Consider the following 26,798-nt stretch of genomic DNA (forward strand, 5'->3'; position numbering starts at 1 on the left):
CACCGGGCACCAGCACATCTGGGGCCCAGCCTGGGACCTCCTCTTCTGTTGGCCCTGCACCACCTTTGGTTGGAACCGCCGCAGGGGATGGGGCTCTGCCCACCTCTGGGAGCGGGAGCAGACAGGAACCTCTCACCCATGGTATGGTCCGGGATGTGATGTGTAGGGAGCTCAACAGGGAGATTCGAGACTGCCTACGCCAGCTTGAGGGACGAGTGACACAACTAGAGGGTGAGCCTGCCCCTCCTACACAGCCCCCAGCACAGCCACCTTCTGGGCTGTGAAAGTGCAGTGGTGACTGCCCATGTGTGGGGGCATCAGTCCCACAGTATCCATTTGTGGGCTCATGGGCTTGCGACTTCCAAACACCCCTCCCCATCCAAGGTGTTTCCCCACCACATGTGTCATATACCACCCCTGTACACATCTTCATTGTCTTGTCTGTCATCCTACCAGACCTATCCTCCCTGATCATACCTACATTCCTTCCCCAACATCCCACTCTCACCTAAAAATAAAAGAAAAAAAGGGCAATCTGTTCCTGCAAAAAAAGCACACCCCATACATAGCTGTCCATTTCGTACGCATGTCCACTGGACACATGTAAACATTTCTAATTGGCATCACAACATACTAATGTTGTCCTCACCCATCTCTCAGGGTTGTAAGTGTCCAAATGTACTGCCAAATTTATTGCATATGCACAGCCGTTGCTGTAGAAGAAATGGACAGCTATAGACCTTCCCTACACCCTTCCTGCACATCCATAGCTACCTTGCCTACTGTCTTTCCCTCTTTGTGCCTCTTTTTTACCACTTTCCTATCACCCCCTTTTTTTTTCTTTTAAAGAAATTAGCATGGGATAAGTGGGAGTAAGCACTTTTAAGCAACAGTGAGGAGGTTCCAGCCTGTTTGCGCAGGGGTAAGCACTGCCTGCACAGGTTAAGCAATCTAGAAAGTAACTGAGTGTAAGGAACTGTAACCAAAAGTAACCACTGCTTACCGTCACGCAAACCCACGCACACCCGCTCACAACTGCTTAAAAGTGTCTTAATCACTCAGTATCCAACGGTCCTTGTTCTGCCCAGCAACAAAATAAATGGCCTCTGCAAGGCTCAAAACTATTACCCTGCACACCACAGGCAATGTGATTTACCACTAAGTCATGGCAGATATACAGACATCTGCTGTTATCACAAAAATATCATCCAGCACAGTCATTCAACAGTATAGAAAATGTATTTCATGATGTAGATGTATGTGTGTGTGTTTATGTCCAGATATATATATATATATATATATATATATATATATATATATATATATATATATATATATATATATATATCAAGAACAAACCACATGACAACAAAACATTAAAAAAGAATGCAAAGGAAAACACCAGCAACTCCTGTATGATGTAGTGGTGTTGTCCTATGTAATATCAAGACTCCCTCAGACAGACATGTGTCATTAATACACTCAAACATTTGTACATTGCCCAAATACATTACTTTGAGCATTTTATTTACATTAACAAAACAGTTCCTGTCCAATCATAATGTGAGAACAGTACTCTTGCAAGGTGCTGTGTGCAGCATCATCATCATTAAAAAGTTAAATGGGGTAACCATAGAGGGACCGGTAGTGTCGTGTGTACACTGGGGTAGTCTGCATCATGTGCACCTGGAACCTTTATGAGTCATGTACATACCAGGATCATGTGCCTGAGAGAGGGGTGAGGATAACAGTAGTATGTTGTGATGCAAATTAAAAAGGTTACTTGTGTCCAGTGGACACGTGTGTGAAATGGACAGCTATGTATGGGGCAAACATTGTTCTGGGAACAGATTGGCCTTTTGTTCCCATTTTTGTAAGGTGAGAGTGGGATGTTGGGAAGGAGAGTAGGTATGCTCGTGGAGGATAGGTTGGGTAGGATGACAGACAAGACAGCATACAGGGGTGGTATATGACATGTGTGGGGGGGACACCTTGGACGGGGAGGGGTATTTGGCAGTCACAAGCCCATGAGCCCCCAAATGGAAACAGTGGGATGGAGGTCCCCACCCATGGGCAGCCACCACTGCACCTTCACAGCCCCAAAGGTGGCTGTGCTGGGGGCTGTCTAGGAGGGGCAGGCTCACCCTCTAATTCTGCCACTCTGCCCTCGAGCTGGCGTAGCTGGTCTCAAAACCCCTTATTGAGCTCCCTACACACCACGGCCTTGACTGTACGATGGCTGACGAGTTCCTGTCTGGACCTGCTCCCAGGGGTGGCAAGCCCCATCCTCAGTGGCGGTTCCACCTGAAGGTGGTACAGAGCCAACAGAGATGGAGGTCCAAGGCTGGGCCCCAGATATGCTGGTGCCTAGTGCCATGGCCAGCTGAAGTGGGACAGGTGGTTCCGCCGGGACCTGCAATCCCATACAGCTTATGGTGTTGCAGTTCTAACACAGATAAGGCTTAGTAATAGTCAACAGCAGTCAGGATTACTTACAACAGCATGCATAGATATTACCATTAACCCAAGACAACAGATGTCATACATTTGCAGAGGGAGCACAACACATGCATATATACTGCATGACATCTGTTCAAAGCGTAGATGACTTGTGACTGCAGCTATGAACAGTGGCCCATTATTGGCATGTCACTGTGATAGCCAGAGAAAGTGACTGCCATACCTCTGTTTCATGTGAAGTATGTCCAATCAGGGATGCGATGCCAGTAACTCTCATCCCTGTCACCGTGTACTGACTGCAATACTCACACTATGCTTCTGCAGTTCGCAGATGTGTGTCCTGTGAGTGACACAAGAAACAAATGGTTCCACACACTGACCAGTCCACAGATGACACTACAGATGGGGGTTTCCTCACAAACAGAGCACTGTGTTGTCAGTTATTAAAACATGCATTGCTTACTGTACTTATTTCCTTGTTTCACTTGAAAGAAAGTTACTGTTTGTCGTTTTTGCATTTAAGTTACCTGTAACACATTGCACTTAAGTTACCTGGCACTTGCTCACTAAAGCAATTATATAAGTCAGCACTAAAAATTAAAAGCACTACACCCTCACTCCCCACTGGCCCTGGTTTTCAATTATTAAGGAATTCCCAATATTATTCTAGCATGTCCAAAGGTCAGTTGTCAATCTCCTCTCCGGTCCAACTGGTGAATCTGGGAATCTTGAGGCAATGTTACAACTGCCTCATGTACACAGACAACCCTCTCCTCCTCGCAACAAATTCCAACACGTGAGAGATTCAACGATATAGCCAAAGTGGAGGCTAAGCTCTCTCAACTCAGTACTGGCATAACCAGTCAGGAGGAGAAAGAAACCATACTCACTACAATTCCAGTCTCACATAGACCTACCACGACAGCAAACCAAACACATAATCACACAAAAACATACTCAGAGGCTCTAAATAAAGATCTGCCAAAGCAGTAGAGACCTCCAAAGCAGACACCCAAGCAGCCGCTATCCCAAAACAAAACACGTGCAACACATATCTCACAAAGCCAGTGTGCCAAACAGTCACAGCCCTTAAGACTAAACAACACACCTGATACACTTGTAATAGGTGACTCTATCATCAGGCACACTGACGTCCCGCTCACCAGGCTGAACAAGAAGAGGGTCACGGTGAGCAGCCTGTCGGGTGCTAGGATCCGCCACATAACACAAGCACTCAGGTCACTCCAAGGCAAGTACAAATATGACTCAGTCATTGTCCATGCTGGTGTGAATGACCTGAGACGTACCTCCTGGACTACATGAAAAGAGACATAAAGGAGCTCTCTGAGCATGTAGCCCAGGCCGGTATGACCCTGACCTTGAGTAGCATCTTACCCTCACCAAGAATGATGCCACAATATGAAGACAAGATGATCAATTTCAACAATTGGCTTAAGTACTGGTGTCATTCAAAGGGGATCCAATGCCTGTCAGCTTGGGATGATATGCTCGACAAGCCACGATGCTTCGCTAGGGACGGCTTGCACCTGTCACCCCTGGGCTTTCGGATATTGGCAAAGGCTCTTGCTACCCCATAGTGCCTTTTTTAGGCAAGGCTCAAAAGACAAACCCACCTCCATAGGTATCACAAGGGATAAGAAACTAAGAGTAATGCTACTCAACGCCAGAAGTCTAAACCTCAAGATGCACGCACTCGAAACTCTCCTTAGCATGGAGAACATCGATATTTGTGCAGTAACAGAAACCTGGTTCAGGGCTCCCGAGAGCACCCCAGTACTACCAGGTTATACCTCATACCATGCTTTTCGGCCCCAAAACTTGGACCAAACCACAAAAGGAGGGGGAGTATCGATATTCATCAAAGATACCCACACCTCCAGGTTGGTGGCAAAGCACGAAGCATCAGAGACTATCCATGTGCAACTAACAGTGGGTAAAACTGCCTTCCAGTTTATAGCCTGCTACAGACCACCCTCCCAAAACCAGGAACCCCACTCGGCCTTCCTGAGAACACTGGAAAATATGAAGGTCTCTCCAAACACCATTATATTGGGTGACTTCAACTACCCAAACGTAGACTGGGAGCATTACTCTAGCTCCAACACCCTAGCCCAAAGGTTCCTAGAATTTATAAACTCAAATGCTATGGAACAACTTGTTACCACTCCCACAAGAGGGGAAAACATACTGGACCTGATCATCACCAACATGGGGACTCTATGCTCCAGACCAGAAGTGTATCCCTCACTGGTAAGATCAGACCATAAACTAATCTCACTGGATATTCACATCCCGACCCCACCCCTGCCCAGAAAACCACAGTGAAAAACTGCTCTAAAGCAAATGTTACACTCCTCAAAACTGAGGTGGAATCCTTCAAAGCCCCCGGGCCTGTGGAAAATACAGCCTAGACCGCAGAATCCTTTATAAATGCATTCTATGAACACCTTCAGGAATGCATGGATCATGCGATCCCAAATAAAACCAAGACCCAATCCTCCAAAGGCAGACGTCCTGTCTGGTGGACCCCAGCCATAAACAAACTATACAATAGAAGGAGGAAGCTACTAAATGATAAAGCAAAATCCCAAAAGGGAAGGCATCACTGATCAGTATTAGCAAAAAACTACGGGCACACATAAAATTGTCTAAGGTCAGCTTCGAGAGAAAAATTGCACAGGACACTAAGGATAATCACAAGGCTTTCTTTAGTTATGTTAGGAACCTGGGTGGTAATTCCCAGATATGCTCAGAATTAGTCCAAAATGACAAAAATACACCGAACCCACAGACATTGCCAACATCCTAGCTGACAGGTTCAGTGCAAACTTCTCCCCCCCTCCCCACCAAAAGGGCAAATATCTATCCCAGCAGAGTGCTGCCCCTGACATCTCAGATGCTCAGGTAAGAGCCGCTCTCCAAAGCAAAAACACAGCATCAATGGGACCAGATGGTGTCCCGGGCATCCTACATGAACTCAAAGAAGAGCTAAACCCAAACATAAAACTACTGTTCAATCTCAGCCTTACTACAGGATATGTGCCCAAAAGTGGCGTACAGCAACAGTGGTCCCTCTCCATAAAGGTGGTGCCTCAACGGATCCTGGAAACTATCGCCCCATAAGCCTGACTAGCTTGATCTGCAAAGCTATGGAAAGGATCATCATGGACCTCATAAATAAAGATATTGGGGACCTACAAACACTGGATCCTACCCAGTTCGGCTTTGTTAAGGGCAGATCCTGCCTCTTAAACCTGGTTGATTTCTTTGAAACAGTCACCAAGGCCATTGACGAGGGGAAGGTGGTCCACACAGGCTACCTGGACCTCGCAAAAGCCCTTGATACAATACCCCACTCGGGCATTATAGATAAGCTCACCAGCTTAAATATAAACCCCTATGTCACTAGATGGATTGCAAACTGGCTCAAGGACAGAACCCACATGGTTAGAATTGCTGGAGCCATGTCAGACTCAAACCAGTTACAAGTGGTGTCCCACAAGGCTCAGTCCTGGGACCTCTCTTGTTCGGTATATATTTCGGAGGTACAGGCCAACACGGACGGACTGTGGCTGACCAAGTTCGCAGATGACTGCAAACTGGGTGCCATAATCGACTCTCCAGCCGACACAAGCATCCTCCAAAAGGGCCTCATAGAAACAGACAACTGGTGCCAGAGCCATGGCCTCAAGCTAAATGCCAAAAGTGTATAGTCATCCCCTTTGGCAAAAACAAAGTGCCCACAAATTACCACATAGGTGGAAATCCATTAAGTACAGAAGAAGTCATTAGGGACCTGGGGACCCAAGTTGATAGCAATCTCTCATTTGACAACCACGTGGCTAAAGTGGTTAGAAAAACATTTTATATAGCCCACCTAATCACGAAGGGATTCACATCTAGATCAGGGGAGGTCATCGTGCCTCTTTACTCATCCCTCATCAGGCCCATAATTGAGTACAATGCCCCTTTGGGATGTACCTTACCAGACACCTGCAGCAACTGGAAAGACCCCAAAGGTACCTCACCAAGAGGATCAAAGGGCTCAAACAGATGCCATATGCTGCCCGGTTAAAGAAACTCCAACTCTACTCAGTGGCATACCACCTGTTCAGAGGAGATCTGTGCCTGACGTATAAAGCCATGTCCAACCCGGAATTAATGGACATGCTGCACCTCAGAAAATCCAAATCCCATCAAGCTACGGCTCGAGACTTGAACCTCAGCACTGAAATAAATAGGACATGCTGGAGGGACAGATTCATAACAGAGGCTCCCTTCACTCTGGAATAAAATCCCAGTTCAGGTTAGGCAGAGTCCCTCATTGACTCTCTTCAAGAGGAATCTTGATGAGTGGATGGGAGATCGTAGGTTTACCCCGGGTATCACTTCTGTGTCACTGTTAGATAGAGGCATAGTATACTAACCTCGAAAAAGGGCATAGCAAAATAAATTTAAAATGGGTGGCGAAAGCCAAACACATTCTGGCTAGGCTTATAAATGCCCTAGGGCAGATAGCCTAGTATGAACCTATGAACCTATGAACCTATGCAGACTAGCCATTACCACACACAACCTGTTAAATTGGCAGTAGTCTGAATGAAGCATAGCTACACTTACATGCTGTAGTCATGTCTGGCACACCATCCTCCTGTCTTTAGGCTATTTTCCACAGTGTATGTTGTTTGAGGAATATCCAGATTTCATCTGTGATGCTGTTTACCAAACACCAGATCCAGGTTCCACTCACAGCGGCTGTTATGGGCAAACACCAACATGATGTTCCTAGATATTGTACTGTGTTTCCATGCAATTGGCTATGGGAATGTCACCACAGCTGTCCCACATGCAATCAGCTAGAGGACTACTGCAATAGGTGCAGAGGCCATCACCTGATCATGACCATCACTTACAAAACACAAGCTGCTGCTGAGCAGGTGTACATCTCCACATCCACCAGAGTGTGTGTGGGAAGGACAGACAGAGACAAAGTACATCAGAGAAGGGCTGGGAGACTAAAACCTAAGCATCTTCTGTCACACACCTACCAGTACAGGGGTTCAAATCCCTGCCTGACTAGCCATTACTATTACAAGTGCATGCAGTTATTCCATGTACCACAAAGCTGACATGTTGGTGTGCTGTAAGAACATATATGTGTGCTGGTGAGCAACATCTGCAAAAGAGATATAGTAGACATACATTAGGTGTAGCACACATGGATGTCTACATGAACAGATGTCATTGTCAACACAGCCACACTCTCTAAGGGACTCAGACACATTGGCACACTTTGGCAGGCTCACAAATACACTTCCTAACTACTTAGTTTGCCACACTACAGTAATGCACAGGTATTACATGCACCACAGGGGTTATCCGGAAGTTCCATGGGCTAGGGCTTGTGAACATGTCTGACATTGGTCAGTATGTCAATGGGGGTTATACTGAGTGTGACTGTGGTTGGGAACATCATACCCCACATGCAGACACAAGGTTCCAGTACTGACATGATGTGTGCATTGCTTCATGGGTGTGTAGTGGTTGGCTGTGCAAGATGCCTGTACATGGCTGGGTGAGGGGTAATCCTTGGCATCAGGCCACCTGTCAATGGTCTGCTGTGTGGTTCAGGGGTATAGTGTTTGCAGTCTCCCACAAAGATGGGTATTGTATTAACTGTCCTGTCATCCTGGTTACTATTATGTGTGGCCATTGCTTTGCAATGCATGCCATGTCTGTGTTTGATAGCCCTTGACATGGACATTGCTGAGATGTGCACATCCCACATTAATGTACAGTGACATGTTTAAGTGTACCTGGTTTGCCTGGCACATGTTACGTACACAGACTGTTATCATCAGATGTGCCAATCCTGGCCTGGTGTGACAGGACCTGCTAATAGACAGCAGGTTGACCCTGCACCTGCGTTGATAGCATAATACAGGTATTCCCTGGTGTCAGTTGCATCTGTCCATACAGGACATGTGTGTAAGGCATTGTATGTCCTTTGTGGATCACATTTGATGGCACCACATATGTTGCAGGCGTCCAGTGGGGAACATAGTGAAGTCACATTGTCTGTGCCTATTGTACCGGTGGACAGGGTGCCATGCCCTCTGCAGCCCACTGCAATCACACCATGCTTACTATCTGTCAACAATGTGCAGGGTACTAGCAACATAGTGGGATTTTTCTAGGCAAATGTGCTTGTGTATGACACATGGGTTCAGACCGTATTCTGGGTAATAGTAGGGTTGCTTACTTTGTTCACCAGGCCTTTTGCCAGATGTAGGGGTATGGCTTGGCAACACAGTCTCTTGGCTGATTGAAATCTGTAATCCTCGTGAGGTGGACATTGTGACATATAATATGGCCACCATATAGGAAAACTACAAAACCCACTCCTCAACATGTCCAGTGGTTAGACACTCACTGCCACCTCCACACAGGATATGACTGACAGACACACACAAACACCTGCCATGTCTCAGAATAGAACTCCTACCTAACTAGTTTATCACACTACAGCATTACACAGTTATAGCACGCACTACAGAGATTACTGGGCTACCTGATCACCAAAGGTGTATTTCACAAGGAATGACATCAGCAGGTTTACCAAAGTAGGGCATTTCAAAATTCCTGCAAGTGAGTAGCCTAAAATGCATTGCTCACAAAAAAGACAGTGAGACACACACAAAACATCCACAACTGACATGGGTGAGTATAGAACCCATGACCAAGATCTATATCATACTACTGCATGGAGATGTTATAGGCCGCACCACAGGGATTACTAGGGAACTTGTTCCCCAAAGGTGTATTTGACAAAGAATGACATCAGCAGGATTACCAAAGTAGGGCATTGTAAATATCCTGCGAGTGAGTAGGCTGTAATGCATTGCTCCCTACACAGACATTGAAACACACACAGAACATACGTAACTGCCATGGTTGTGGATGGAACCCTACCACAGTTCTAAATCACACTCCAGCAGTATGCAATTACCCAATCCTCTACAGAGATTACTGGGTTACAGCATTCCTAGAGGTGTATTTCTAGGTGGGTGACATCAGCAGCCTTGCCAAAGTGAAGTATATGAATTGTAAGGAGTGTGAGTACTCTAAAAAGCACTTCTTCCTTCTCAGGCAGACAGACACACACAGTTGGCAAGTCTGGGATTAGAACACCTACCAATCTAGTGTACCACACTACAGCATTACACAGTTACAGGACGTGCTATGGAGATTACAGAGTTGCAGCAGTCCCAGAGGTGTATTTCTAGGTGGGTGACATCATCAGGATTGCCAAAGTAGGGCCAATGAATCGTAGTGAGTGTGACTAGCCAAACATGCAGCACTCTCTGCACAGGCATAGGAACAGACACCAAAAAATCCACAACTCCCATGTGTGAGACTAGAACCCATACCATAGTTCTATATCACACTACAGCATTATACTGTTATAGCAAGCACCACAGAGATTGCTGGAGTACTTTTTTCCCCAAAGGTGTACTCCCAAGTGATTGACATCAGCAGGATTCCCAATGTAGGGCATTTGAATTGTATTAAGTGTGACTAACCTAATTTCCACAATTAGTCTGTATGCATTAATCACTGTCCTGGCCAGACAAAAATACCCCACATTTGCATATACACAAACACAGCTATAGCCATATATATAAACATCTCTGAACACCCTTTGTGACACAGAAAGGTTCCAAAGGAATTGATGTGTACACAAAACAGAGGCAACTCTTGTATTATAACATTTAAATCTTAATCAGTTTACCAGAGAAAGGATGGTTGTTGTGTATGTGGAGTTTGGAGTGGGAATGATGGCTAAGGAAATATACCCCAGGGATTGTGGAGTTTGGGTGGGGGAATGATGGGTATGGAAATACACCCTGGGGACCACGTCTGTGTCACTGCTCAACAGTGGCACAGGAAAATAACATACCCAACAGTAGTCATTCTTGACTGTCTATTCTTTTCTATTCCTAACTATGTAATAATTTGTAGACTCCACTCACCACAGATGACTACCATGGTGTGCAGCATGTTAAAAGACATAACACATGTGTATGCCTGGCTACAGGTTAGTCACATACATACAAACGCACACACATTTGCCAGTATTGTTCTTACAAGTCTTGCCTATGTAAAGGTAACTAGTAGAGTGGTATACAGTTGGGGTATGTGCCACAAAACCCATACAATTACACTTAATCTGATTCTGCTTCTGACTGATTACTTGCTATGGGTAGGGGTGAAAAGGGTGGTTTAGCAGATGACAAGGATAAAGGTCAGTGCAAAAGGTGGTTTCTCTTTGGAAAGCAGTAAAACCTGCTGTCATGACAGGATGCAGACACAAACACACACACACTCAGGAATTTGCTGACACACACACTTGCCAGTGGTGGGATCAGAACTCCTACCTATCTACAGAACACTATTACAGTACTATGCAGTTACAAGATGCACCACAGAAATTACACATTTCAAAGCAGTCAGAATGCCCTTCTAAGATTGAGGACATCAACAGGGATACTGACAGTTAAGATGTACATAGCTGTAAACCTGTATGATTAAAGTAAGAGTCCATTACTACCTGTATGCACAAACAAGACACATCATCTCCAGGTAAGACATAGGTAGGCATGAGAGGTATAGTTGTAGCACAATAAGCTCTGAACTGGGGTATGCCCATCTGTGGAATGGACAACTACTATCACTATACAGGGTTACAGTGGTCATGGTCATACAAATAGAATCACAGGACTTGTTTGGATGCATTGACTCTAATTACACAAGGTGACAGTGGGCATGCTCATACACTTAGTAGCACAGGGCCATTTGGGATGCACTCTGACTCCAACTACACAAGGTTGTACTGGGCATGCTTATACACATAGAAACAAAGGGCTTGTTTGGATGCACTGACTCAAATTACGCAAGGTGGCAGTGGGTATGCTCATACACTTAGTAGCACAGGGCTGTTTGGGATGCACTCTGATTCTAACCACAGAAGGCCACAGTGGGCATGCTCATACACTTAGACATACAGAACACATTGTAATGGACTTCTGTTGTAAACACACAGGTTTACAGCTATGTACATCTTAACTGTCAGTATATATGCACATCATACAGGTTCAGGCATATCTGTGTCTGTGCTGTGTAATACACATGCATACATGTACATGAAGTACTGCCAAATATATATGTGAAGTATACATAATCATGCATGTGTGGAAGTGACAGACAATTGGTTAACTGGGACACACAGGTGGATGCAAAGTACAGCATGTGTCACACACATTGCTGCCCTGAAAGGCATACATTGATATCAAGTTGTGGACAGTGGCATTATACTTGGAACAGTGGCATGTGCAAGCATAATATGTGAGCCCCATTGTCTAATGGTACTGAGGTGCAGGTGTCAAGATGAATTCACCTGGCTGTGTTCGTAGTTGTCATTATTAGCAGGACCGCTCCACTAAGTATATCTGACATTGGTCATCTACACAATGTCTGCTGCTGTCCGTCACCTTAGATGTAGCATTTGATACCAAGGACAATATTGCCACTCACAGTGATGTCATGGTACGAGTGGCAACTGTTTGAACAAAACAATGAGCCAATGTCCTGCTGTAATTATGAGGTTGCCCAGTGTCTGTCATTCAGGGATGATATGACTGAAAGAAGACAAGCCTTTGTCACAGATCACATGCATCAATGATTCAAAGGAGTGTGGATAATACCTAGGTTGTATTTACCCATATAGTGCCATTCCAAGACAAATGTCCTACACACAGAAGTAACACCCTGACACCTACAAGACAATTGCATTGGATGCTTATGTTAACCAGTGCTAGATGTGTGGCTTTCGTAATTGATTTACTCAATGTAGAACCTACAATGGAGAATACTGACATCTGTGCAGTGAGGAACACCTGGCTGAAGGCTATGTAGTGCACAATAGCACTACCACCATATAACTCAGATCCAGACATGTGGGCCATAACACTGGTACGGACCACTCCAGGTGGTGGTGTCCACATATTCATAAAGGCTACTCACAAGTAAAGACCACTACTCCAACATAATTCATCACAGATGAGTCAGGTACAGGTGACAGTGGCAAAAGCTGCATTCTAGGTTGTATCCTCATGTACATCCACCACCATGTCCTCAGACTACCAACACACATCCATAAATGTGGAATGAAATATTATGGTACAACACCAAATAACCTTCGACTGGTGGACTGTACCTAGCCCTACATCAACCATGCAAAGTACCCATGTACTGACACAGTTGCATAATGTGTTATACAATGCAATAATACCACTGTTTGTAACCAGGTCAGTTGTACACATACCAGGGTCCCTCAGATGTTGTCAGCAGTAACACAGTTGACTGTTGCTGTACACCAGAAAACAACACCCTCATGGTTGGATATGACCTAGATGTACCTGCCTGGATATGTACATCCCACACTCATACAACATGCATGAAAATACCATAGCTGTTTTTGTTCTTTGTACATACAGGTGGCCACATTCATTACACACATGCACATGGAAGATAGGTCCATGGCTGCTGAATGCTAACAGTACAAAAGGTTTGATATCTATGCTGACAGAGGTAATATTCCCTCTCTACTGGTCACCCATGACACTTATCATATCCATGTGGCATGTATGTCATTAGACATGTCCACCAAATGCAATGCCTACAAACATACCCAAATAACAGGATAGTAGGACCTACACACATGGCCTGTATTGACAGACTCAGGGAAATACAGCTATGCTCTGTATGTTCTTGAGTAGTTACAGGTGATATGTCCATGACATGTACAGACATGTGTGACCCACAGCTCCTACATATACCCCATGTCAACAATTGCAAGCCATGCATGCTGTATGCTGTCTGGACATTAACCTTATTACCACAATAGCCAGAACATGCTGGGGTGAGATGTTTATAAGCCACAGACCTCGCACATGCTTGAACAAGTGTAATGCCTAGCTCAAACAGAGCACATTGCTGGCTCTCTTCCAGTAATCATGAGGTGTGTGTGGCAAATATGATGTGTGTGTGGCAAATATGATGTGCTCACTGTTGACCATTACAGTGCCCTGGCTTCACAGTGGAACTGTCAACTAACAGTTTGTGGGATCATGACATGGAATATTGCTGTGTGTGTGTCTTGCTGATATGTGATGTTGGCTTAAATGTACACTTAGCTACTCAGTGAAGGTGGTTGTGTGTCCTACCAGTACATGAATACAACATCCATTATGGTATAATGGTCAGCTCGGTTTCACACATGGTGTGGGGAAGGTGTGGAATGTATCCTTTTGACCTGCTAGTCCACTTACTGATGGAGACTGAATATGTGTACATGTACTGATGTGTGTTCAGATTCCATGTGTGTGCAGTGTCTGATGTTTGAAGGTGACTGTTGTCTTAGTACATCATGAAGTTGCAATGCAGCCTCAATATTGCCAAGTGTATATGGTGATATGCTCAAAGTACAGTAAGCTGTACTTTAGTTATGTACAAATGTTTGGACATAACTACTAAGTGGTGGGGCTAATTTGCAGATGAATGATTACTGAGGACAGCTCACAGGCATGTTACAACCATTCCTACAATAACCTGTGTAACTGCTAAGCTATGGTTTTATTAATTGAAGGGGAAGACACACAATGTAGAATGCAGTAAGGGTGACACTGAAGGCAAACCTTTTGACATCTGCAACAGTAACACCTCCCCTGCACATATATTGTGCATATATCAACACCGTTGACAAAGGAAAGAGTCAGTATGCTTTGTAGTGCATGTGATAGTGCTGTAACTCTGTAATACCTATCATGAGATAGGCAGGTGTTTGATTCACAGTACTGGCATGTGTGGGTGTGTGTCCATGTATGTTACGTATGGTGGGGAATACATCCCAAATGTTTTTCACTCTCCTGTAGACTGTTGTAGACATCTGTACAGAGTGAAGTGTAGAAAGCAAAATATAGGCAGGGGTTTGAATCTCTCACATGTCAAGTGTCTGTATGTGTGTGATATAGGTGTATATCTTTGTGAATGCCACAGTGTGTGTGTGTGTGTGTGTGTGTGTGTGTGTGTGTGTGTGTGTGTGTGTGTGTGTGTGTGTGTGTGTGTGTGTGTGTGTGCATGTGTGTGTGTATGTGTGTGTATGTATGTATGGCTGTCTGGTCCCTGGAGTAAGGCTGTATTTTACCATAGTGAAATGATAAGACCCCCTCCCCACATCCACTCAATGCAATCTAGTATCCCTGTTGATGTCATCAATCTTAGAAGGGCATTCTAACCACCTGTAAATGTGTAAGCCCTGGGGTGAGGCTTGTTGTTGCATAGCCTATCGATGAACCCCCCTCCCCACATACACTCACCGCAATCTAGTATCCCTGTTGATGTCCTCGATTTTAGGCCATTCTGACTATCTGTACATGTGTAATCTCTGTGGTGCGTCTTGTAATTGTGTAGTACTATAATGATGATTTGCACATAGGCAGGGTTCTCATCCCAACACTGGCAAGTGTGTGTATGTGTGTGTATCAGAGTGTGTTACTGTGTCTGTGAATCCCTGAGTGTGTGGGTGTGTTACTGTGTCTGTGAATCCCTGAGTGTGTGGGTGTGTATGTGTGTTTGGATCCTGTCGTGAGAGCGGGTATTACTGCTTTCCAATGAGAAACCACATTTTCCACTTGCCTTTACCCTTGTCATCTGCTAAACCACTCTTTTACCTCCTCCCCGTTGCAGGTAACTATACCTGTGATGTCACCCACTATGGATGTGACGGCTTTGGCCACAGTAGCTTACTACACAGCTATCATGCTCTTGGATCATTAGATCAGTAAACATGTTTTAAACTTGGGAAATTATAACTGTGATGTGGAAGCTACAAAGTGCATGCAGGTATTGTCATACAGACCTGTGAGTAGTCTACACATATACACATTTACATATGGGACACTAACTGAAAACACTGACATCCCCCAGCACATGCAATTGCACCTGAAAGAGGAAGGCAGAACATCAAGATCAACATGCAGTTACTGTTGTTACACATGATACATACTGTCAAAAGTACAAAATGCATTCTAAAACTGTAGTACATGGTATGTCTGCTGCCTGTCAACACTACTCAACAATGGTAATCTGCAATTGTCTTCCTAGTATGTTCACCCTGTGCATCAGACCATATGAGCATGTCCCTGCACCGATGGTGTGGATGACAGGGATGGTGCACAGGCATCATCATATGCACAGGGTGATAATGTTTGCCAGAGGCCTAGGCTGCATCATTGGATGACATCATGTATATGGGTTAGGGCCTTTTATCTCATTGGGTGTCTGTGGATGTTATGTGTGTATGTGTTGAGGTGCCCTACATTTGTTTCTGGTGTGTGTGTGCATGTATGCACACAGATCTGGCATGTGGCTGGCCTACACAGGGGTATTATTGACAGCTGCAGACTGTACAGGGCAGGTTTTACAGTTCACAGTATCCAGACACGTGACCTGTGCCTGCCAGGGGTTGCACGGCCACTACCAGGCAGAGGTCCAGATTGGGTACTGTCTGATGACACATCCACTGGAACTGTGTCCCTGTTGGGACCATCCAAGACCACATGCACGTGGCCTGATGTGCCCTGGTGTGGACAGCAGAGCACCAGCTGCACTGCTGCTGCTAAAGCCACTATGGGAGCGGGCATGTAAAGTAGCATGTTCACGTAGACCTTCAACAGGTGATGTAGCTGGCCTACATCCAAGTGCCCGACGCCTCACTCCCACAAGATGTTCTAGCACAGACATTCCACGCTCGAGGATTGACATGCCACAGTCAAGGACTCCCACCATGTCATACAATTGTCTATCCAAAACATCTGCAAGATGATGGTGAGCATTTGCAATTGCCTGGATGTTGTCAGTTAAAGAACAGACAGCAGCCCTCTGAAGCCTCAGACCTTCTCTGTTGTGCCATTCAAGACATGCCTGTGCCTCCATTACAGACTGAAACATGCGTCTGGTGACACCAGCTGATGTGCTATGTCTTGCAGGGGCATGTTCACCAGAAGACCTCCTACAAGCAGCCCTGGGCACATGCCTGTGTGGGACATCACCAGTCAGTTGGCTGGGATCATGGTGTGCAGGCACACCTTCCATAGTCTCCACACTTTCCTCTTCCATGCTACCACCCGCCAACTGTCCTTCCTCTATGGCCACTGGTGATGGGGTATGTGTAGGCATGAGAACTGTGTGCGGGGATGAGGGGGATACAGGTGGAATGTCAACCAATGGCACAGATTCAGCCCCTGACAACCTTGCCTGTGCCTCAATCATACTTTCATCATCACTGCTAGAGTTTGTGGGGACACTAACATCAGGTGGACTGCAGGAGGTCAACGTACCTACATCAACACCTGTGAGGGGCAGACAAGAACTGTACATTACAAGTTATACATCACAGTACAGGTGCACAGAGACAGATGCACAGAGATGGACAGACACAGATAGGCAGACACAGACAGACACAGACAGACACATGATATGGCACCCAACATAATGCAACATGCATGTGATATGGCAGAGGCATTCTGCTTAGACAATTATAGTGGTAGTTATCATACATCCCTGAGTTGCACACAACAGCATGCATGTGTTATAGCAGAAGTCATGCACTTTACACAATTATAGTAGTAGTTAGCATACATCCCTGTGTTGCACCATTTGTGTTAGTAGGTTATGCCCCAAACCTACAACACAATGCATGCACTATGCACCATTGCATCACACTGCCATGTTTTGTGCAATATACCCCACATTTTAACAGACCATCGCTGACCTGTGTACATCTGTCACTGATGCTTTGTGTTGGCCACTGCCCCTATGTGTGAGGAGGACATGAGCAGAAGGGTATGTTGAGTGAATACTATGTTTGCCTGAGCCCTAGCTTGCATATCTGCCCCAAAGCAGTGCATGTCTGTTCAACATTATTCTGCTTACCCCTGAGCTGAGTCTACAGACAATGTGCATGTGGCTGTACACACATGTTTGACATGGTTGCCCCTACCTTGCAATGATGCCACAGACCAGCACAGGGTAACAGTACACCAGCCTGATGTGTGGCACATGACCTTGCCAATCACATGTAGTATGACATGTCTTCTGCTGAAGTGTTGAATGACATGCATACATGTTTAACACAATGGTGTCCTTTCAAATACACATTGAGGTAATGGAGTCCCAATGCAGGGATGTGTTATACTAACATGGAACTTCAGCTGATGCAATGTTGTCAGTCCACCCTACAGATATACAGTGACATACTGCACATTGAGATTATGTGCGTAGCCATTGCAGGGCATCATGTGGCTTCACTATAGCTATGCAGTGTAAGTTACAGACACAATTCATAGCCATGACTGTGTTCAGATACAATTCATATCTAATATGGAATGTGACCCATGTCACTGAGGTGTATACACACTAAACCCTAATGTGGAATGTGTGATACAGGTCACTGAAGGGTATACAGATGACACCTCTGCACATCTGCAACCATATTGCTGATGCCTGGCAATTATGCCCAGATATGGCTAACTTAGCAATACTCCATGCCCCGCATGCCATCTGTGTATCTCACACACATGAAGAGCAACCATGACAGTGATGTCTGACACCAGCAAGGTGAATGTACTGTATCTGTGGCCTGATGTGGTTGTATGTGTATGTTGTGCAACACATGTATTGATCTGGATGCTGTATACGTGAAATCTTTCATGTTGTGACACACTCAAGATGTTCAAGACATGTTATGTGGTAGTTTGATGTCATGCCTACGCAAGCTGTGCACAGGTCTGTATGATGTTTAGTGTGTCACATCTGCAATATCACCATTACACAAAGACCATAGTTGTATTGTGTCGAGCCAATGTACAACAGGGTGTACACACATGTACATCACGTCTACTGTGTGTGTTGTTTCATGTCTCTGGCCATCCTCCATGGCCATGTGTAAACATGTTTTGTCCAATGGTTGTGATGGGCATCTATTTCATATGTCAGTGTTGTTCCATATGACATACACCCGTAGATGTCTTATGCTCCACTGAGGACAGGGTTATGCAGACAAAGGGTGGTATGTTTGAGATGTGAGATATCATGTTTTGCTAGATAGTTAACCAGTGTTGCAGTCAGCCCACAAAATGCCATGGACATGTCAGATAGCACATGACATTGTGTGACATTCATAGCAAGGGTATAATCCTTAAGGGTGAATCCTGTGGGCTGGTCATACTCCAGCTCCAAAATGTTTAGAGTGTGTGCACACATATGCTCTCTGTATAGTACTGTTTATATTCCCCACATGTGTAATGCTGATCTGTAGTACATGTCCCTACAGTGAACCACACCTCCACCATTGTATTTACAGCTGTCCACACATCTGGCAATGACAGTTTGTAAGGTTTAGTGTAGGTGTTTCATATATTCTTCCATTATTCTACATGGGTAACCACTGTGATGCATTGCAGGTCTGACCTGTATATATTAACAGGACCACCATACATTATGTGTACGTGTGTTAAATGGCCACATGGCAGATAGCATGCAATTAATATGATCTGTGCATTATCAAGCCTGATAAATAATAACAATCTCACCAGTAACAGGCTGCTCTCGCTGTGAAATGCCTGAGGTACCTAAATAGGAGTGTCACAGCAGTAAGATCATTATCCACACCTGTGTGATAGCTACAGGGTGCAATGCGTGTGTTAGCACATAAGCCAGTATAATAGACTATACTATGGAGTATGCACATCTGTGCATACATAGAGTAGCAAACTATAGTATGTGGCATGTGTGCATACATGCCTTGCATATGATGTTACATTAAATATTGTACAGTAACATGTAACTATATTAAATATAGTTGTGTTATATGTGCAGTAGTGACTTACCAGGCAACTCCTGGCACAGTGGTTGTGAGACACCCACCTCCACAATACCAGCTAAACCTTGTGGATGGAGTTATGCAGGTGTCCTCAGGTTTGCCAGTAGCTCCTCAGTACGTGTGAGTGGGGATTGGGTGAGTGGCCACCCACCTGTTGCAGCTTGTTCCCTGGCGATTGCATTTGTACGCTGCTTCGCCCATCTAATGAGGTCAGTGCAGTGTCGACGCACCTGCTGATAGGTGCGATTGTGGCCGCCAACATCATTTACCCTCCTGTGAAGTTCCTCCCACTGAGCATCCTGGTGCTGTGCATCCTGTGGCACATGGCTGAAGAGTGTTTCATGATTGTCAAGGAGGCATGGAATGAGGACCTCATCCTCCATGCAGGTGTATGGTGGCAGCCTGGCATGCGGCATACCTGGAAGACATAATTATGGAGGCAGGTCACAGTAACTCACAGAGAAGTACAAAAGTACAGCTGCACATACATGTGTATCACATTTATTATGATTACAAATATGTCTTTGCAAATCTGCATGACTCTAACACTACTGACATGTTTAACTCACATACATTTGACACTTACTGGTGATTTGATGTTATCAACATATATATGTGTATCAAGTATTGACATGGCTCATACTCCATGTAGATATTGTCTTGATGTGGGCATGTCTGTCTGCCTGTATTGGTGTCTTTATCTATCAGCACATGGCTGGATGTGTTCACATTAATGCAAGAGACCTTAATGCTGTGTATATGTCACATATATAGTCATACACAGCCTTAAGGGACATGACCTGTGACCCTGTAGACTTGCTCACGGAAAGGTTTGTATGTATGTGTTTTGCCATATACATCTACATGGCACTGTACAGCAGTATAGCATCCTGCCATGTATTACCTGTGTTGCACATGTGAAACACATGAGACAATGGCTAGCTTGATGGTATTTGCAGGCTTGGATATCAACTATAGCATGTATGGTCATAGTGAACTAGTAGGCTATACGCCCTGGGCATTTATGAGCCTAGGCTGAAAAGTTACCTAGCTGCAGCCAACAGACAGGTAACTTTCAGTGGCCAGTTCAAGCAGTGCCACAGAAATGATCCACAGGGTTACTGATATATTTGCCATGCGGTCATCACACCATGTCTCAAAGAGGGGCAATATGCAGCTTTACTGGACAGGGATGTATAGTATGGCAGGAGTATGTAAAGTGTATGGGACAGGGCTCTGTAAGGCATGTTATGATCCTTGTACTAGAAAGGTGGATGTCCATGAAGTATGTGTTTATTTGAAATCAGGATGTATAAGTGTAGCATGTCCAACATCTCTGGGTTGCACATGGCTTTAATCAGGGTAGGCATCATGCTACATAGTGGAGCTAGGGTTTGGGAAGGCTGGTGTAGGCCATCTGAACATGGCCAATAACCCTTAAAGGAAATATGTGATATATTATGGGTCACTTGACTGTTAAGTATGGCTGAACAATGATATCTATATTCATGGATGGCACCCTGTCATGATTAGGGGTGCCACTTACGACTACCTGACTGGTGTGGTGAAGCGACTATCAAAGGAAAGACCACTGTCCAGCTGCATCCCATACACACCGTTTCCATTATGTTGACCACTGCCTAGGTGGTAGTTCATGAGTACAGGGATCTTAACATAGGGGATGACAATGTAATACTTAGCTGTGAGATTGTGGCCATACGTCACACACCATATATCTGACACACAAAGGCCCTTCTGTATGTTGCCTGCAGCACTCATTGACTTGACTATTGCTCCTAGTTCATAGTCATTTGCAAACTTCAAAAGGCAGATGCCTTCTGTGTTAGTCTGTGTGGTATAGATAACAAAGAGGGGGAGTACCAGGAATGAACCCTGTATTACTGTAGCTGGCACTGGTTTGATGTGCGTGTATTAGTCAGGCACCTTCTGTAGTGTTGGTTCTACCAGCACTCCAGTTGCCAACCAATCCTGTGACATAGGAATATACACCTAGTTTACTGAGTGTAGCTGGAACACAGTATGGGTGATGGTGTCCTAAGACCTGGCAAGATCAAGATATGCTGTGTGAATCAACCTTACTGTCATCTACATCTGTACAAACTACATCAAATAAGATGATTAAGGTTCATGGCCTTAGAGACCAGACTCAGCAGGGTTGTAGTGCACTATTTCCCATTATCAGTGGTGTCTCCCCTTTTGTGGGGTGTGATAACTGTTGCTGTGCACCATTCAGTGTGTACACAGCCTGATATGAAGCTATGATTGAACATGATGTGTATGTGGAGAGCAAATTGTTCTGACATTTGTGTAAAATACACCCTGGGATGTTGACAGGTCCCATGCAAACTGTATGTATGGCTTTAGAGAGTCCAGCTTGTACCTGCATAGTTGTTATTAGGGGACTCTGTAGTGTACATGAATATATAAATATGTGTACCTGTTCGGGGGGAGGTGAGAGTGGGTTCAGGTTATCCAAGACCCTATCTGGATGAACAAGTGCTATTTCTGTAGGTGCAGTACCTCTTATGCCATAGTGCTGTGAAGCAAGGCAGGTCTTGTTGTTGCCATTACGATTCATGACACAGCTATAGAATGCTCTGTGGTTGGCCTCATAATATGTGGCTGATTAGTTTCACAGTAGCTTTGTGTGGTTGTATATGGTGTATCTGCATCTTACTGAGGCTGACCAGGGATCACCTCCACTCATGTGTGTTCACTCTTGCAACAGTTTCTACCTTCTGTGGTACAGTTTAAGGCAGGTTACCACCAGTTTGCCTTCCTGTTTGTGTTTGGTTGAATCTTGGTTCTGTTTCAATAGCACAATCACTTCACTTATGTGAGTGCTTAAAGTGCATCTGTGTAGGTTCAGCATTTGCACATGCATTGTCCATCTGCATGGGTGCCTTGACAGTCACCACTTCGCTCTTAAGAAGCATAACATTGGCTTTGGAGACTGACTATGTTTAGCATACTGTTAGCCCTGTTTGTGCGACTATGGTGATCCAGGTCATTGGGGTCAATGAAATCCAACATGCATTGAGCACAGGTTTTGGTACATGAGGAGTCTTCCCAGTTCATAATGGGATAGTTGAGAGTAGACATTATTATGTTTTTCTGTCTCAAACCTAATATTCCCCATTACAGCACAATATGACAGTTGGGAATTCTGAGGCATGGTGAGTGATCTGTCGCAAGGTGCAATTTGGATTCCACTTTAGCACAAAGGTAGTTGCTCAGCATAATGCATCTGAAGTTATGCAAGTGCAACTAGCGTGGGGGTGTACATATCCTTCAAGAATATGGACACACCTGTGGCCTGTATGTTCCAATAAAGGATAATGGCCAAGAGGTGAGGTATTTGTTATAACATAATCATGCAGGGGTGCTCTCCGGAGCGTTAAACCATATCTCAGTCACTGCACAGATATGTTCTCCATGTTAAGGATTGACGTAAGTGAGTCCATATTGAGTTTCTGAAATGTATCATTGAGTAGCTGGACCCACAGTTTATTGCTTGGCTGTCCCTGTTACAGCAGTGGACTTTCACTTGAACCTTGCATGATGAAGGCACTTTAAGTGAAGCATTATACGTAGCCAGTATCCAGATTCCCAGGGGTGACAGGTGCAGGCCCTGTCTGTCAAAGCATCATCGTCTGTCAACCATGTTATCCCAGGCAGAGAGATACTGGATACCCTTTGAATTACACCAGTACATTAGACAACTGTGGAATACAGTCCTTTTATCCCTGTACTGCAGTATAATTCTGGCCAATGGCAGAATGCTACCCAGGCCTTGGGACATACCTGCATGGGCTACAAGACCTGACAGTTCCTACATGTGTGTTTCCAGGCAGTCCAGGCTACTGTATCACAGGTCCTGCACAACAACATGAAATATGCCAGCACCATGTGTATAGTTTAAATGGTGGTCTGAGTGTATGGGTATGTGGCTAATCATGGCAGACAGGCAGCTGACAGTATGTTTGCCCTCATATAGCTTGGTGTGTAACATAGTGCTAGAGTCTGCATTCACAAATGAGTACTGCTGGGCATGTTTCTGGCCACGTGTTCTGAGGAGTGGCACAATTTGGCAAACTATGTCATACAGTTTGTGTACTTTGTTGTCTGTCTATTCCAGCTTGGGAAGTCTCTTGCTTGGCCAGATACTTAGAAGCCTCTGTGAATGTGTGTGATTTCTGGTGGTATGTGTGGGTGTCCTTACTGTGTTTGGTAAGGGTATGTGCTGAGTGTGGTGATGAGATGCATGTGTTAACCTACACCCCATGACTGTCCAGTCCAGTCATGGCTGTAGACTGGACCGCCTTCCAGCTTACCTCTGTAGCTGCATCCCAGACAATGTGTGGGGTGTAGTGTTAGGTGGGTTTGGCAGTGTACATGGCATAGAGATTACATTCCCCCAGGATGGCCACATACACAAAGTTGACATTAGTAAACACCAGTAGCTGACTAGTGGGCATGCCTGTATGAGCATTCAGTACTACAAGTACCAAGTACTGTATTTAGTTTACGTATTGCTTATGAAGATGTTTTAGACGGTGATGCTTACAAGTAAATATTTGTGTTATGGACGTGACAACACTGGCTATTACAGAAACATAGTAGCTAACTTTAGCAGCAATCGTCATCTGAGGAGTACATCACATCCTGATAGTTGATTACAGATGATGCAAGTGTCAACAAGTCTGTATCCTTTTCTGGGTATATACTCACATATCTACCAGAACCATGAGCTCTGTTGGGCATGGACTCCCACTCCCCAAACAGAGTCGAGTATCAATAGACTCTGCTGCCACTGTCAACATGATCAGGATATAATCAGATAACGTAAGCCATCACCTATGAAGCAGATATTACACATGGGCAGCAGTCTCCTACATCTTACACTCCTACTGCAGATGTTACACTGCAGTTAAAGATGATATGCAACTTGTTTCATTACCAGTACTGTGCACAACCTTACATACAGTATTTGCAAGCAGCTGTTAGGTTGGCAATGAGAGGTTAGGCTACACAAACCTGAAAGTTCAACCAGTGTGTCTCTACTCTCAATATCCACTCTATGTAGGTGTGCACATAGCCATTTGGCCCAGCCCTGTAACAAGGGTCACTACACATTTGCATAACATGTACACATGAACAGCTGTTATTGCTTGCAAACGATACTATAGAGGTGGATATTACATGTCTTATGTGCATGGATAGTTACCTAGCTTTTCCAATTTTCTTTGCTATCATGCTGCTAAACTGTCTGATGAATACAATTCATATGTATCCTATTACTGAGTATTGTAATTGCCAATAGACATGACTAATGTTTGCATAACATAACACAAATGCTATGTAAAATGGAATACAGATCCGCCTAGAATACTGTACACTACACAGTTATTGGCACAATATCCCACAATGCAAATCATATTTGCAATGTAAGCCCACCTTTGACATGCTCATCTCACTAATACACCCATACATATGTCTGCTGTTACAATATATCAACATATACTATCCCCTGTTATAGCACATGCTTGTTGAACCAACCCTGACACTGACAGTGGCTGGAAAAGAAGTGGTGAATTCCCCTGTGGTGTATGAGGTGTTTGCCTTGTGCCCTACAGCAGTACACACATAGAATACTACAGGCATTACTACTGCTCAACAATACATCACTACAAGATAGCTATTTCCACTATATGCATTGATTGCACTGTAATTATTACAGAACAGGTACTACATACACAGACATACTAAAAGTTATACATACCTTCTTGGTAATTGGAGGTGTTATTGACTGGTATTTTAATCTTTTTCGGTTTGTTTCAATCTTCTGTTGGGTATTTTGTACTGTTCTGCAGGTATATACAGATGGTTTAAATGTGTGACAAGCCATCCTTTTATAGTTAGAGATCAGTAACATGTGCTATCCTGATCACCAATTGGTGTTCCAAAGTAGTTAATTACATGCACATCAGCTGTGCAGCTACTCCATTAGCCAATACCATGGCAACAGTGGAGTATAACTGAGTACTCCACTTGGGCGTTGTCCCTTTGCCTTACTTGTGAGGAAGACAGGCTGGAAGTGTTGTCTGAAATCTATTGCAACAGCAGTATGGAGACAAATATATTGTGTGTAATGTCAAGAAGATTTGGTCTAAATGTGAGTACTGCTGTTATATTTCTGAACATTGCTACTTGTGCAGGGTTTGTCTGTACCTAATACTTCTGCATAAATTTCAGTCTGGCCAGGATGTTTGACCAGCTCAAGACTGTGTGGCTATGCATATAATGTTAGGGGGTTTACAGTGTGCTCACCAGACATCTTTAGTTTGGTGTAAATGTGTATCATACTGTGCTGATAATCAGTAATTGGTAACACTTCCTGATATAATTACTTTTCAACCTTCTGAAATAGGATTTTTTCAGACAAACCCTGTGACATCAGCAGCTATTCCATTGTATAACAGCAACTATTTCACAAAGGGCCATGTTAGTGTGGCTCTGTCCAGGTATGTCAAGGTTTCAGCAGATGTCATTCAGTTGGTGAATAACTGGTTATGGTATGACAGTATGTATTGTTGTAATTAGTTTGGGTGTGGGGGAGATGTTGGTGGGTGTACATAGCAGATGCAGGTGTGTAGGAACTGCTTTTATACATATTCTATATGTGTGTGGGGGTTCTTTCACTATGCGAACACTTATCCCTTAGTGGACTAATACTATGGTGATTGCAGGCTGATTCATTAAGGCACTGTTAAATGCTTCCTGTATAGCATGCAGGCAATGTTAGTCCTTGAATCCTTTTGGCAATACATTGGAATGTAATAAAGTTTTGCTAAATGAAAGATGTCTATGTATTTCTGTCATGGATATTTGCAGTCATTGTAGTTCCATTGGTGACTAACCCTATTTGGCTCATGTCCATCGAACATATTTGTAATAGTGCATTGGCATATATTCTTCATATGTTATGTTCATATTGTTTGGGGGTGGCAGAATGTGTGACTGCTATGGTCCATGTTATACTCAGATCTGAACACTTCAGATGCTGTATACACACATGTATGTATGTGTATATATATATATATATATATATATATATATATATATATATATATATATATATATATATATATATATACATATATATATATATATATATATATATATATATATACATACATATATATATATATATATATATATATATATATATATATATATATATATAGATATATAGATATATAGATATAGATATATCTTCTTCTTCTTCTTTTGG

This window comes from Protopterus annectens, chromosome 8.part0, assembly GCF_019279795.1.
Source record: "Protopterus annectens isolate FY-2018-M chromosome 8.part0, PAN1.0, whole genome shotgun sequence".
In the NCBI taxonomy this organism is placed as follows: domain Eukaryota; kingdom Metazoa; phylum Chordata; order Ceratodontiformes; family Protopteridae; genus Protopterus; species Protopterus annectens.